This window comes from Cimex lectularius, unplaced genomic scaffold (assembly GCF_000648675.2).
Source record: "Cimex lectularius strain Harlan isolate CLEC.00 unplaced genomic scaffold, Clec_2.1 scaffold61, whole genome shotgun sequence".
Lineage (NCBI taxonomy): Eukaryota > Metazoa > Arthropoda > Insecta > Hemiptera > Cimicidae > Cimex > Cimex lectularius.
The window spans coordinates 2,005,716-2,019,135 of NW_019392650.1; positions in this window are offsets into that span (position 1 = coordinate 2,005,716).

Here is a 13,420-nt window from a genome sequence, read left to right on the forward strand (position 1 = left end):
CCTGATGATAAAAATGCATTAAAAAACATGGTTAAAAGAGAGTGGGCTGGATTGGCAGAGAAACTCTTACNATCTCAATGGCCGGATAAGACCCAACCTCGTTATGACCCCCAAGTGCCAACTATTGGGGTGGATGATTTTGAAAGCCTGCTGGTAATTTATTGTAAATTACAAAAGCTGGAATTGTCAGCGGACTACAAGAAGTGATAGACAGCCCTGCACCTATGTGTATTTGATCTAAAATTGATGGTTATGATGACATACAATTTATCAATAAACAAACCTTTCAAACATCAAATGATGTTTCTTTGAATAATCATAATTTGTATCACGAATCAAGAGCTGGAAGGCCCTCAAAGGATTTTTTTTATCAAAGATGGGAGATTGCATTCACCCTACTAAGAATAAGTCATTCTAGGGTGAAACACTTACTTTTGAGCCAAATTAAGGTTGGCATTTCTTGGCTTCAAATAAAGTGCATGTAAGAATTACACCTGATAGAATTGTGCTTGAGGTCAGTGAGCATTTGGGTCCTCATCCTGATATTTGGAGGTGTTTCATTCTATATAGTACTTGGTAAATATCTTGTTTTGTGTATATTGAGAGTGAATGAATTTATAACAGTGAATGTGTAGTGTGAGATGGCTGATAGTAAAATTTTGAGTACATCATCGACCCCTAATTAAATTGGATATATAATATGGCTATCGGGTGATGGAGGAATATCGAGAATCCACCGTCTTCATAGAGTGTAAGAAGAATATATTTAAAAATGATTTCTGAAACTGCATGATGGTCACTGAAATGACCTAGCTGTCGATAGCCTCTAGAGCCTTAGGCTATGGGACGTATGAGACTATCTGACCCAAGACCCCAAAACACCGAAGTGGAAGATTGCAGCAAGACTTCGTACATATATATGTCTATGCATGTACAGAGTTAACTTATTTATTAAATAAGTCAAGCAATAATTTCTGCAAAACTTCACGATAATACAAAGGCATCAGGGTAAGTAAAGCTTATATTTGTATTTAAATCCAGGTGATGTATAATCAGCCTGAAATTTGAACCCAGGACCTTCAGTGATGAATCACCACGTTACTTATCTGTGTTTTCCTTTTTTTTTTCTTTTTCCCAAACTTCAAACTCAGACCTCCTAAAACCTTCACTTTGTTGTACCAGTTGCATTTTGGTCTCTAATTATTTTCCATTCCATAATCCTCTTCTCATATTTGGTTTTTATTTTAACTATCCTTTTTATTATCATGTAAGTGTATCCCATTTCTTTCTTACTGATTCTCAGTTCCTTTTTTGAATTTGATTTTTTTTATGTATTGATTGTTCTGATTTTTAGATGTATCTGTACTCAGCACTCTCTTGTACTACAAGTTTTTGAATTAAGTATGGGTTTTTGTTACTTCTTGGAATAATGGGGTGTTTGTTCAAGGTATAAAGTAACCTCCTCACTTATGTCCTTTGTTTTACTACGTGAGTATATTTTATTTAGTTCTTCCAAATTTTGAGCCTGCCCATTTAATCACAAGTTTATTTATTTAAACGGGCAGATGCCTGAAATCAATACACTAGGGGTTCCCAAACGTTTTAACCAGCGGAGCCCTTTCACAGAACAAAATCCAGAGCTAATCCCTCTCATTCAAGAAAACTGCTCAAAAATGATTAGGGATATTTGTAATTTTCTTCTTCTCTTTAACCATGGAAAGACATAATTTTGAACGAGAAGTTCGCAATATTGTGAGAATGAGTCATGAGGTCACCTGCAAGTGGATATCACAGAGCAGTTGGCATTGATCAGAGCAGGGTCTCCCGGGCTTTAGCCCGATTCCAAGAGAATGGAAGTGCCAATAGGAGGCCTGGTAATGAATCTCATCGCATTATGACGCTAAGAGAGGACAGAAATATTGTCATTCCTGCAGAACTTTACCTTTCCATAGGGCCCGCCAGATCCTAAATGAAATACAAGATGTTTTGGCAAGGCCTTTATCAGAACAAACGATTCGTAACCATTGGCCTCACATTGTATGTCCATTTGAGACAATCTGCAAAAACAGCCCGCTACCTGCAACTCAGGAGTGCCTAGAAGAAAACACCAATTGGAATGCTGTTATGTCCACTGATGAGTCACGTTTCGGTGTGTATAGTGATAGCAGGTGCCGAAGAGTCTACCGAGAAGAGGGGGTGCTTACAATGCCCGAGTTCGTGCTCCTGTCAGTGCAGCTTGGATGAGGCGGTGTGTCTGGGCTGGGATTTACACTGAAGGACGATCTCGACTCCATATTGTCGAAGTCCAGGCCCTTATGTCAAGAAATTATCGAGGAATACATCCCTCAAACCAGGGATTTTATTGGCAGGGATTTTCGATTTCTGGATGACAATGCCAGACCTCATAGAGGCAGAGTTGTTCATCAATGTTTAGAAAACCTGTGAATTTCCCATCTGCCCCATCCCCCCATCACTCCTCACCTTCAGTTGACCTGTAACAACCGAGTGCAGCGTTGCAACATCTATGGAGTGAAATTCCTTATGAAATTAGTGACAACGTTATTAACAGTATGCCTAAGAGGTGCACAGAAGTTTAAGCTAACAGAGGACATTATACACGGTATTAATTGTTTAAAAAAATATTGTATCCAATAAATAAAATTATGGAATTAAAACCTTTTATTTTGTTATTTTTCAAAATCCCTTAATAAATCTTCCTTCAGTAAGAAACAATAATTTCTAATAAATTTTAATACAATTTACAATAGAAATAAAATGAAAATGCTAGGGAAAGTATACAACTGTAAAATTTGCTATATCCCTTATTATTTTTGAGCACTTTATTTTGAACTTGCTCTAATGAATGTTTCTGACAGAAGAAAAGGAGACTAGAAAGGAGAAGAGAATTCAGCATAAGAATGGACAAGGGTGCAATAGAGTTATTTAAAAAGTATGTTATTGAAATTATGAATATTGCGAGATATGAAGCCTAGAATATATAAAATATTTATTCACAATCGATGAAATATGCAGTGAAAAGGGCATATTGGGCAGAAACGTGTCTATTAAGTCTTTTGTAACGAGGGTATTTAAACTATGAGGTGATTTGAATCCTCGAGGTGCCCGTGTTTTTGAAAAAAAATCATTTGTCGGTATGTAGGGCCGCTGGATTTGAACCCGGGACCTTTACCAGCCAGAAACACACTTACCCGATGCTACGCCATGCGACGCTTCCCGATGCTACCCGACGCCTTGCCACGTTTTGGTGGGGTGTGCACATCTATCCGACGCAAGCACACGTCGCGTACAGTCCACAGCGTTTATCACAATAATCACTATCACAATCGCAACGCATCTTTTGTTCTTAATGCACTGTTTTGAGCAAAACCTTGTAATAAATTGTTAGTTAAATTTTATGAGCAAAACCGTGTAATAAATTGTTCCAATTTTAGTATATGTACCGCCGAAGCGAGTGTTAGTTAAATTCATTATATCAAAAAATCGTATTCCGGTGTTTTGATTAATTTTCTACCAAACCATTAAAATTAATTTTTTAAATAAAAACTAATTAATTTTTAATCACAGTTAATTTGGTTTATATTAAAACAAGTATGTTGTAATTAATATAACGACAATAATACATGTAGTTTGAATAAAAATATGAGTGTCCGGTTCTTTTGTCTTCGACTGTACTCGATGCTACCCGACGAAAATCTGGACAGTGGGGATCGCAGAGCGTCGGGTTGGTTAGCGTGGCATAGCATCGGGTAGATGTGCACGGGGGTTATGCAACCTTATGGAAAATCGGAGTTCGAATTTGCGTCGGGTTGCATCGGGTAGCGTCGCAAGGCAGCATCGGGTAAGTGTGTTTCTGGCTTAAACTGTCGCAGCCACCGATTCCCGATTCCCCGAAAGTGTTTAATATAATTGACATTTAAAACAATATTAATATTATAAGAAGAGCAGAATTTTTTAGGGCCTTGCTAGATAAACATTACACACGTGTTTGATGAGGTTGTTCCTTACAACGTATTAAACCAGAGAGACTTTCGTAAGAGAATTATGCCTTGAGCACTGGAAGTTTCACGATAAATATCAATATCATATCAAAAAGAAGGAAATTAACTGAAGAAATGGAAGAATGAATATCGTTAATAAATAAAAGAAACAATAGTGGCCCTAAACGAGAGCCCTGTAGGACGCCAGGCAAGCATGAAACTGAAAAGAAATGGAAGAACGAATTTTAACAATTTGAAGCCTATCTTTAAGGTAATTTTTCCAAAAATGCAAGAACACAGGCTATCCCATTTGTGAATTTTATGTAAAAGATTTACAGAAAGCTTTTGAGACATCGAGATAAATGACATCAAGTTGATGTTTTGATTAAAATGCACATAAGATACTAGTTAGTGGTAGTTGAGCGTTTAAGCATAGAGTTCGTCAATCAAATTTAATGTTTCGTCAGGGAAAACAATTGAAAAAAACAAATTCACTCACTCGACAAGTTGACACTGAAAAAGGAAGAAATTGAACTAATATTAAAATATTAAATAAAAATATTTAAATTATTAATCATTACGTTTTAAGTCAACAGTTCATCTAGATAACTAGTTAATGTAGATAATGAAATATATACAAGTGTCCGGGTTTTTTTTGTGTGTATAATATGTCCATACGATACAAATCAATCCGATAATAGAGAATCTTCTTTACAATCAGATCGATAGGAAATGAATAAAAGACAATGAATTTCAGATATATATAACTGCCCGTAGTCATGGACGCGATTCGATTCGGATGTAACAATAAAAACATGCGTAAATTGTTCTATTAGGATAGGATTAATCGTGGAAAATTACGTCCATAACGCGTTTTATGTCAACTATTAAACCGAAAATATATGAGGATCAAAACAAATTTAGCTCTCACAGTTTTATGTCTATGTAATACGAATTTGGTAATCGCCAAATAATCGCCCCATAAATCTTTGGTTCAACTGGTTGTAAGCTAAGGAGCCGAAGACAGATCGCTGTTGATTAATTTTGTTATTTTTTTTTGTATGCTATTTTTTTTACTTTTTTCCTGATTAATCCCATTGGCACCAAAAGTAGCATTGCCCCATTCCATTCTACTACGCCTAAAGATCGCTTTAATTTAATATTTTTTCCTTCGTGGTTGATTTTATTTGATATTATTTTTATTCTTAAACCTTTTTCAAAGGCTCCAGTCACTCATTTGAATGAGTATGACAGTGTCAGTGACATTACATTATTAGAGAAAGGATACAGCCAGTGCGAAGTCGCCAGAAGATTGAGTGACAATTTCTCTACAATAAGAAGGGCTCTTCAGCGCTTCAGAGAAACAGGGCATTACACTAGAAGCGCCAGGACAGGGTCGACCTTGGTCTACAGAGAAGAGACGATAGATTCTTCCGTCATCATTCTCTACGAAACTGCAGCATTACGGGAAATGAGATGTATAGTTTCTACTTCCTCAGGTGGCATTCCATGATGGGTCATTGATGTTCTGGGGTGGCATTTCCTAAACGGTGAAACATCGGTGAGAGATTCTTGCTAACGCTGGACATTGCCAGGCAGAATATAGCACGTATTGCGGATGACTACCTGAATGAGGTTGGAATTGACTGCTTGGTGTGGCCAGCTCGAAGTCCAGAGTTGAACCCAATCGAACACATTTGGGACCAACTAGAGCGTCTAACTAGCGAGACTTCGGCGGCGAAACCCAGGACTTAACACCCTACAAGGCTTCTGGAAACGGCTGTTCTTGATGAATGGGAAAGAATTCCTCAGGATTTTATCAGAAATCTTTTCCAAGGGAAAAGCGTTTAACGGACTTGATTCGAGCCAGAAGTGGAAATTCTCGGTATTAAAATTTATTACAAGACATAATCGAAGAACATGTAGTGCCTTTTGCCCCCCCCCATCTGTGAGAGATGCTTGCTAACAATGGACAATCCCAGGCACAATAGAGCACGTATTGTGGATGACTACCCGAATGAGGTTGGAATTGAGTGCTTGGTGTGGCCAGGTCGAAGTCCACATTTAAACCCAATCGTCGGTCTTAACACCCTGGAAGACTTCGGAAATGGCTGTTCTTGAGGAATGTGATTGAATTCCTCAGGATTTTACGAGAAACCTTTTCCAAGGCAAAGGCGTTTAACGTACGTGATTAGTGCCAGAGGTGGAAATTCTTGGTATTATAGTTTATTACAAGACATAATCGAAGAATATGTAGTGCCTTTTGCCCCCCCCCACATTGGTGAGAGATTCTTACTAATGCTAGACAATGCCAGGCAGAATATAGCACGTATTGTGGATGACTACCCGAATGAGGTTGGAATTGAGCGCTTGGTGTGGCCAGCTCAAAGTCCAGATTTGAACCCAATCGAACCATTTGGGACCAACTTAAGCAAGACTGCGGCGGTGAAACCCAGGACCTAACACCCTAGAAGGCTTCTGGAAACAACTGTTCTTGATGGATGGGATAGAATTCCTCAGGATTTTATCAGAAATCCTTTCCAAGGCATAGGCGTTTAACGGACTTGATTCGTGCCAGAGGTGGAAATACTCGGTATTAAAGTTTATTAGAATAATCGAAGAACATGTAGTGCCTTATGCCCCCACATATCGGTGAGAGATTCTTGCAAATGCAGGATAATGCCAGGCCCAATAGACCACGTATTGTGGAACACTAACCTAGGTCCTAACACCATAGAAAAGTGTGTGATGTTTAGTGACCGTTACTACGTCGTGGGGCACTCTCAACACAGCAGACAAGAATAACACATCTACACTGAAAACAAGCACTTTGAACCCTGAGGATGATCTCAATAAAGATCGAAACGTTGACACGATAAAGAAAATGTTTTTCTAAAACCTTCGACGCCAGGTCGCATCTCACGGCCTCCAAACAACCATACAAAAGTTGGAAACGGCTGTTCTTGATAAATGGGAAAAATTCCTCAGGATTTTATCAGAAATCCTGTCCATGGAATGCAAAGGAATTAAGGTATTAATGGCCAGATTCGTGCTGGAGGTGGAAATACTTGGTATTAAAGGGGTCAACAAGTATATTTTACATTTTTAAACTCTTTTTTATTAAATTCACTAATTTCGTGGTCCGCTTGACCAATTAATACATTACAATTAATTAAGGGTTAAGATGAAAAAAGGAAGTTGATGTCCGAGTGGATCGAGGTCACGATAGCTCAAGTGGTAGAGCATCGGCGTATCTAGCCGAAGATCGTGGGTTCGAATCCCGCTCCAGCCATTAGCTTTTTTTCATGTCAACTAGAAACTTTAATTAATTCTTTTTTATTGTTTACTCAATAATTGTTTTTAAAATTAGGTGATAAACATTTCCTTTTCAATGATTTATTTTTACAACCAAACCTATTTTTCGAATGCAAAATATGAATAAACCTAAATGCATTAAAGTTTAAGAGTGGTTTATTCTGTCCATCAGTCTATTTTTTGCAACTGGTTTGATCGTTATGTGATCGTCTTTTTGAAAAAAAGCCCATTCATAAGTATGTCGGGTTCGAATGCAGAGGCGCTGGATTCGAACCCGGGACCTTCACTCTTACAGTGATGAGCGCCGTGTCAACGCCTAAACCGCTGCGGCCACCGTCGCCCCCACGCATTTCTATTCCAGGACGTATAAACGATAACAGTCAGGATGCCATTCACACAAGCAGTCGTTGAGTGACCAAATCACTCATTGACAGTGTCACGAGTGCGAAAGAACAACGAGAAAATGATAAGCTCGCACTATTTAGTTCAGCATTGACTAAGCAAGAAGCAGTGTTCGCAGCCCTCCTGGTCACAGAACGTCTACTTGATCACATGTCGAATGTGAAGATACTCTCTCGGCTGTTGTTGAATCCACTCAAAGGTGACCCCAGCAGAAAAAATCCTATCTCAAAAATTAGAATCAGGAGGAACGTCCATGTCCAATAGGAGGGCATGGAGGAAGCAGCTGCTTGAAAGAAAGGTAAAAACCCACGACAAAAAAGAAAATATCTGTGCCAAGAAAGAGTTATTTCCTGCAATAAACGATTAATAAATCTTGAACAGAAAACAAAACCTTTGTAATGTTCAGATACCGAAGGCACAAACAAATCGTTTCACAACTCCAGTTTTGATTTAGACATGACCTTTTTTAATATTAATAATTTCTGAGTGCCAACATGGGTTTCGTCCGGGATTAAGCACGACAACTCAATTATCCAGAGTTGTCGATCATGTGACACTGAATTTTAATTTAAAAAAACACACGAGGATGGTTTTGCTCGACATGGAGAAGGCATTTGACACGGTTTGGCACAAAGTTATTGTCTATAGGTTTATAAAAGACAAATTCCCAAGCTTCATTGTTAGAGTAATACATAGCTACCTACAAAAAAGGACATTCAGGGTAACCTCCAATGAAATTGTCTCGCCATCATGTAAAATTCCCGCTGGAGTCCCACAAGGTTCGGTTCTAGGGCCGACCTTGTTCAATATATATATGAATGCACTCCCTAGGCTAGACTGTGAAATAGCTATATGCTGATGGCATAGCAATATACTGTTCATCGTGGAGGGTAAGTGCTATTACTAACACATTGAACCGAAACCTCCATAGGATCGTTAGGTTTTGCCACAGATGGAAACTAATGTTAAACACCACAAAAACTGAGGCAATTCTATTAACAAAACGACATCCTATACATAGGGAATTTATAAGAATCGGTGACTCAAATGTTCATTGGCGCAATAGTGTCCAATACCTTGGTTTACACCTCGATAGCAAGCTTAACTTTGGTACCAACACTTGTAAAGAGGTTGATAAAGGGATGTGTGCCATCAAGACTCTGTTCCCTTTAATGTGTAGAGAATCTGGGATGAGCCCCCAAAATAAACTCATTATATTTAAAACCATAGTCAGACCAATGCTGTTATACGCCTGTCAGATATGGAGCTACACAAGTAACACCAATATAAAGTGCCTACAAACAATTCAAAATAAATTTTTAAGGTTAATTACATCCCCTAAAAGAAGTGTTCGTATAAATTATATGCACGAAATTTTAAACATCCCATACATTAAGGATGATATCAAAAGGATAACTAGCTCGTTTTATGAAAGTAGCGCTGAGACTACAAATATGACAGTAAAGAATGTAGGAAATTATAACCTCAACAAAAATTGGAAACACAGGAGGATCAAACACATTTTAGTATGACTGTTTTGTATATTTATTCACTGTGATATTATTTATTAAATTATTTATTAAATTGTTAATTTTACCGTTTATATATGTATTTATTTATTTACCAAATTAGTAAATGTCAGACTATATATTGTACAAGTCTATTAAATGATTTTAACTCATAATAATTAGTAATTATTTATTAACTTGTTTATTTATTAACTTATTTATGAAATTAGCTAATATTAAAGAAATGTGTTGTTTATCAAACTTATCTATTGTACATATGTAGTCAATGACTTATGATTTATAATTTATAATATATGTAATTATTTTTAACTTCCCTATTTATTAATGTATTCTTTCTGCAAGTGATTTTTAGGATAATTTTCACCACTGTTCTTATTTCTCTAGGCCAAATCAACAAATATTGTAAATATATTTAAGCCCTCTGCCACAAGGATGTATAATGTCTTAGACATTTCCCCTTGTAGTCACTTTGTACAAAATGTATGTAAAAGTAAAAGTAAATAAACTCAAAAACTAAAAAAAAAAACTTTTTTAACGAAAATGGAAAAGAAGTTAATGAAGAGACTGAAACGCATGTTCAGTGACTTTTTAGTGATAAAAGTACAGGGAAATACCAGTTCTTATCGACGTACGTCGTCAAAATCCGCTCTTTTTACGAAGGAGGATACTCTGGGCTGTTGTTACAAACGAGTGCCTAATAGTCAGACATTACTGATCGACGATGGAGTATTACTTGAAGAAAGAAGACATGCATTTAAAATTGAGAAAACCGTTTATTGGCATTGGATTCAAAAAACCATACATTTTTTGGAGGATTTATCCGATTGACAATTGAGTACGTAACATCACCATTTTGACGTCGATTATTCTTTGTTCTTCATCAAACAAATACCTTTTTTTTCTTCTTCATTTCTATTTCCATACTTTCAGATTTTTTTTACAAATTTTGCTGCTTGCATTTTAGCTTTTATAAGATCTATTTTGTTTTGATTTTCCGTTGGTCTTGTTCTTAAATTCAAGTCTTCGATCTATAAATTGGCTGGTTTCTCATGACATGTGTCTCCTACGGGTGCAGAGCTGGCATTAGTGTTAGTGCTGTGACCGTGTGAAGAAAAGCCTTTAGGCACATTGGGTAGTATGTTTAGCTTGTATGCACCATAGAAAGTTTAATATATTATTAAAAAAATTCAGTCATATAGTAGTCCACGGGCACCTTCTAGCAGGAAAGCGACCGCAAAGGTGCCCATTATGCAAAGATAGAGTAACAGTCGAGCACCTTTTCAATTGTAGAAAGCTCGACGTTTATTGGCAATATTTTGGAATATCATCGGACCTGTGCGTAGTCTTGGGGTACGGCAGCGGGCACAAATCGCTGTACCGGTACCTCAGGGCTATAGGGATCTTCAAATGTATATAGTTTATGTGTGTTTGTGCTGTGCTTATGTTGTGTCTGAAGTGTTTGTGTCGTGTTTGTGTGGTGTTTATGTTAATACGTTAGGATGAATGTAATTTATTTGCGTGAAAGGAAGGGGTTATTTACCCCGACCCGAGGAATATCGAGTACTCTGGGGTGAGTGTGTGATGTCTGGGGAGCAAAAGTAAGTTAGTAGCGCGAATGGAGTGGGTTCGGCCCCGCCCCGAGGAATATCGAGTACTCTGGGGTGAGTGTGTGATGTCTGGGGAGCAAAAGTAAGTTATTAGCGCGAATGGAGTGGGTTCGGCCCCGCCCCGAGGAATATCGAGTACTCTGGGGGAGTGAATGTGACCAGACTTTTATGTTAGTATTGTATGTTGTTTATGTTTTACTCTGTTGGAATGAATGTAATTTAAGCATGAAAGGAAGGGGTTATTTACCCCGCCCCGAGGAATATCGAGTACTCTGGCGTGAGTGTGTGACGTCTGGAGAGTAAAAGTAAGTTATTAGCGCGAATGGAGTGGGTTCAACCCCGTCCCGAGGAATATCGAGTACTCTGGGGGAGTGAATGTGACCAAACTTCTATGTTTGTGGCGATATATATGTTATGTATTGTATGTTGTGTATCTATTCTTAAATTGACANATATAGTAGTCATTGGCTGGTTTCTCATGGCATGTGCCTTCCGAGTGCAGCGCTTGCTTTAGTGTGCATGTGCTGTGACCGTATAAAAAACATACACTAACAGGTTTATTCACATAACCAGTTTAACGCATGCATTTGGTTCAGTAGAATGTTAGTTACTATAAGCAGCCGCAACTTTGCAATCAGATCACTAATAAAGTGGTAATTACTATTTTTTCAGACTCTTCCAATTCAATCTTTTTCCAATGATTACAACTATAGGTGCATAAAACTATAGTCTCAACAGAGCAGTTTATCATTCAATTTTTCGTTTGTATAAACTAGGACTAGGTCTAGAATTAGATCAAATATGTGTAACATGAAATTCGTCAGTTAAAACAAAAATCCCGCTTTTTCATCTCAACCAAGACCTTAGATAAAAAGAATAATTAATTGAAATAATTACGACCGCTAAACATATCGCACACCAAGAAAAGTGGCAGAAGACGAAAAATGATCAAAAACGGATTATTTAGTTCTTTGAAGTATTCGGGTGTGTAATGCTACCGTAAAACGTATACAACTGCAGATGGATTCTTATCTGGTACGCAGCACTGCGTGCTACTTTTGAATTGGCGGGAACTTATCTCACCGTTCACGAAACTGGCATTTCTTAGTTATGTGTCGAGCTTTAAATCATCGATGTAAGTATTTATCGCGAAATAAAATTACGTGAATTTAATGTAGGCCCTGATGATGACCTTAAACTAGGTCGAAAGATTAGTAATAACAACTGGATTTGCTTTTTTCTTGATCTACAATGTTCGTGAATTATTTTAGTTTCATTTCTTTTATTTTAATGACATCCTAAATTATAATATTGTTTTTACATAATTTTTTAACAACGTTGTCTTTTAAATTTTATAGTTTTTTATAGTTTCAACGAATTTTTAATGTCGAACTTCTTTACTTTAGCAATTTGCTCCAGAAGGCGAACAACGGTCGAGTAGTCAACACTAAGCTCTTCAGCAATTTCCCGTGTTGTCTTACGTGGATTTTCTTCAATCAACGTTTTGAGTTGGTCGTCCATAACAGAAATCCTTCGAGATCGAAATCTTCCTCCCCCCCAAAAAAAATAAAAAAATAAAAATGTTCTGATGTTACGCGCGGTTTGGGCCACTCATCGCTCAAGTTAAAAATTCGAACAAATAAATTTGAGGAAAATCTACGATAGTTTGGACATATTTAATTTCTCAGGTATTCGCTCTTATAAAATTCAATATAAACTAAAATTAAATGCATTAGATTTCATGGTCCGATTGACCAAATATCTTTTTAATTAATTAATCTTTATGTAAGGTATTAGTTGAGATAAAAAAGTCAGCGTGGGTTCGAATCCCGCTCGTGACGCTGACTTTAATTTAAAATGATTTAAAATGAAGTATGTCTTCACTACAGCTCTCCGTGGCCATTTCATTTGCCGAGAATCAAATAGATTACACGACATTTGAAAAATGGCAAAAAGGAGGGAAAATTCCAAAGGTGGGGTTGAGATGGGAAGTTAGAGTCCGAGTGGATCGAAGTCGGGATAGCTCAAGTGGTAGAGCATCAGCCAAAGGTCGTGGGTTCGAATCCCGCTCGTGACACTAGCTTTTTTATTTCAACCAATACCTTATATAAAGATTAATTATTTGAAAGAAGTTATTTGGACAATCGGACCACGAAATATAATGAATTTAATATTTAAAATGAAGTATATCTTCAATAAAGCTCTCCGTGGCCATTTCNTGACTTTTTCATCTCAACCAATACCTTACATAAAGATTAATAAACTAAAATGTTTTGTATAAAAGATACGAGTTAAAAGTATCCATAAATTAGATGAGCTTTGTTTACAGGACAAGCACCTGCAAAAATAAGATACATTTTCAAAAACTGCATTAATTTTCCACCAACCCAAAAATCCGCCTTGAAAGACCGAGGTATACTTCCCTGGGTTGATGGTTTACCAATTAGAAAACACTCTCATCCCAGAGCAGTTTCTAACCAATTGACAGTGATCATACGCAGGGATAACTTTTCAAATTTATTCATCCGCGATGATACAATGAGACCGGCGAAACTGAAAACACTTGGAT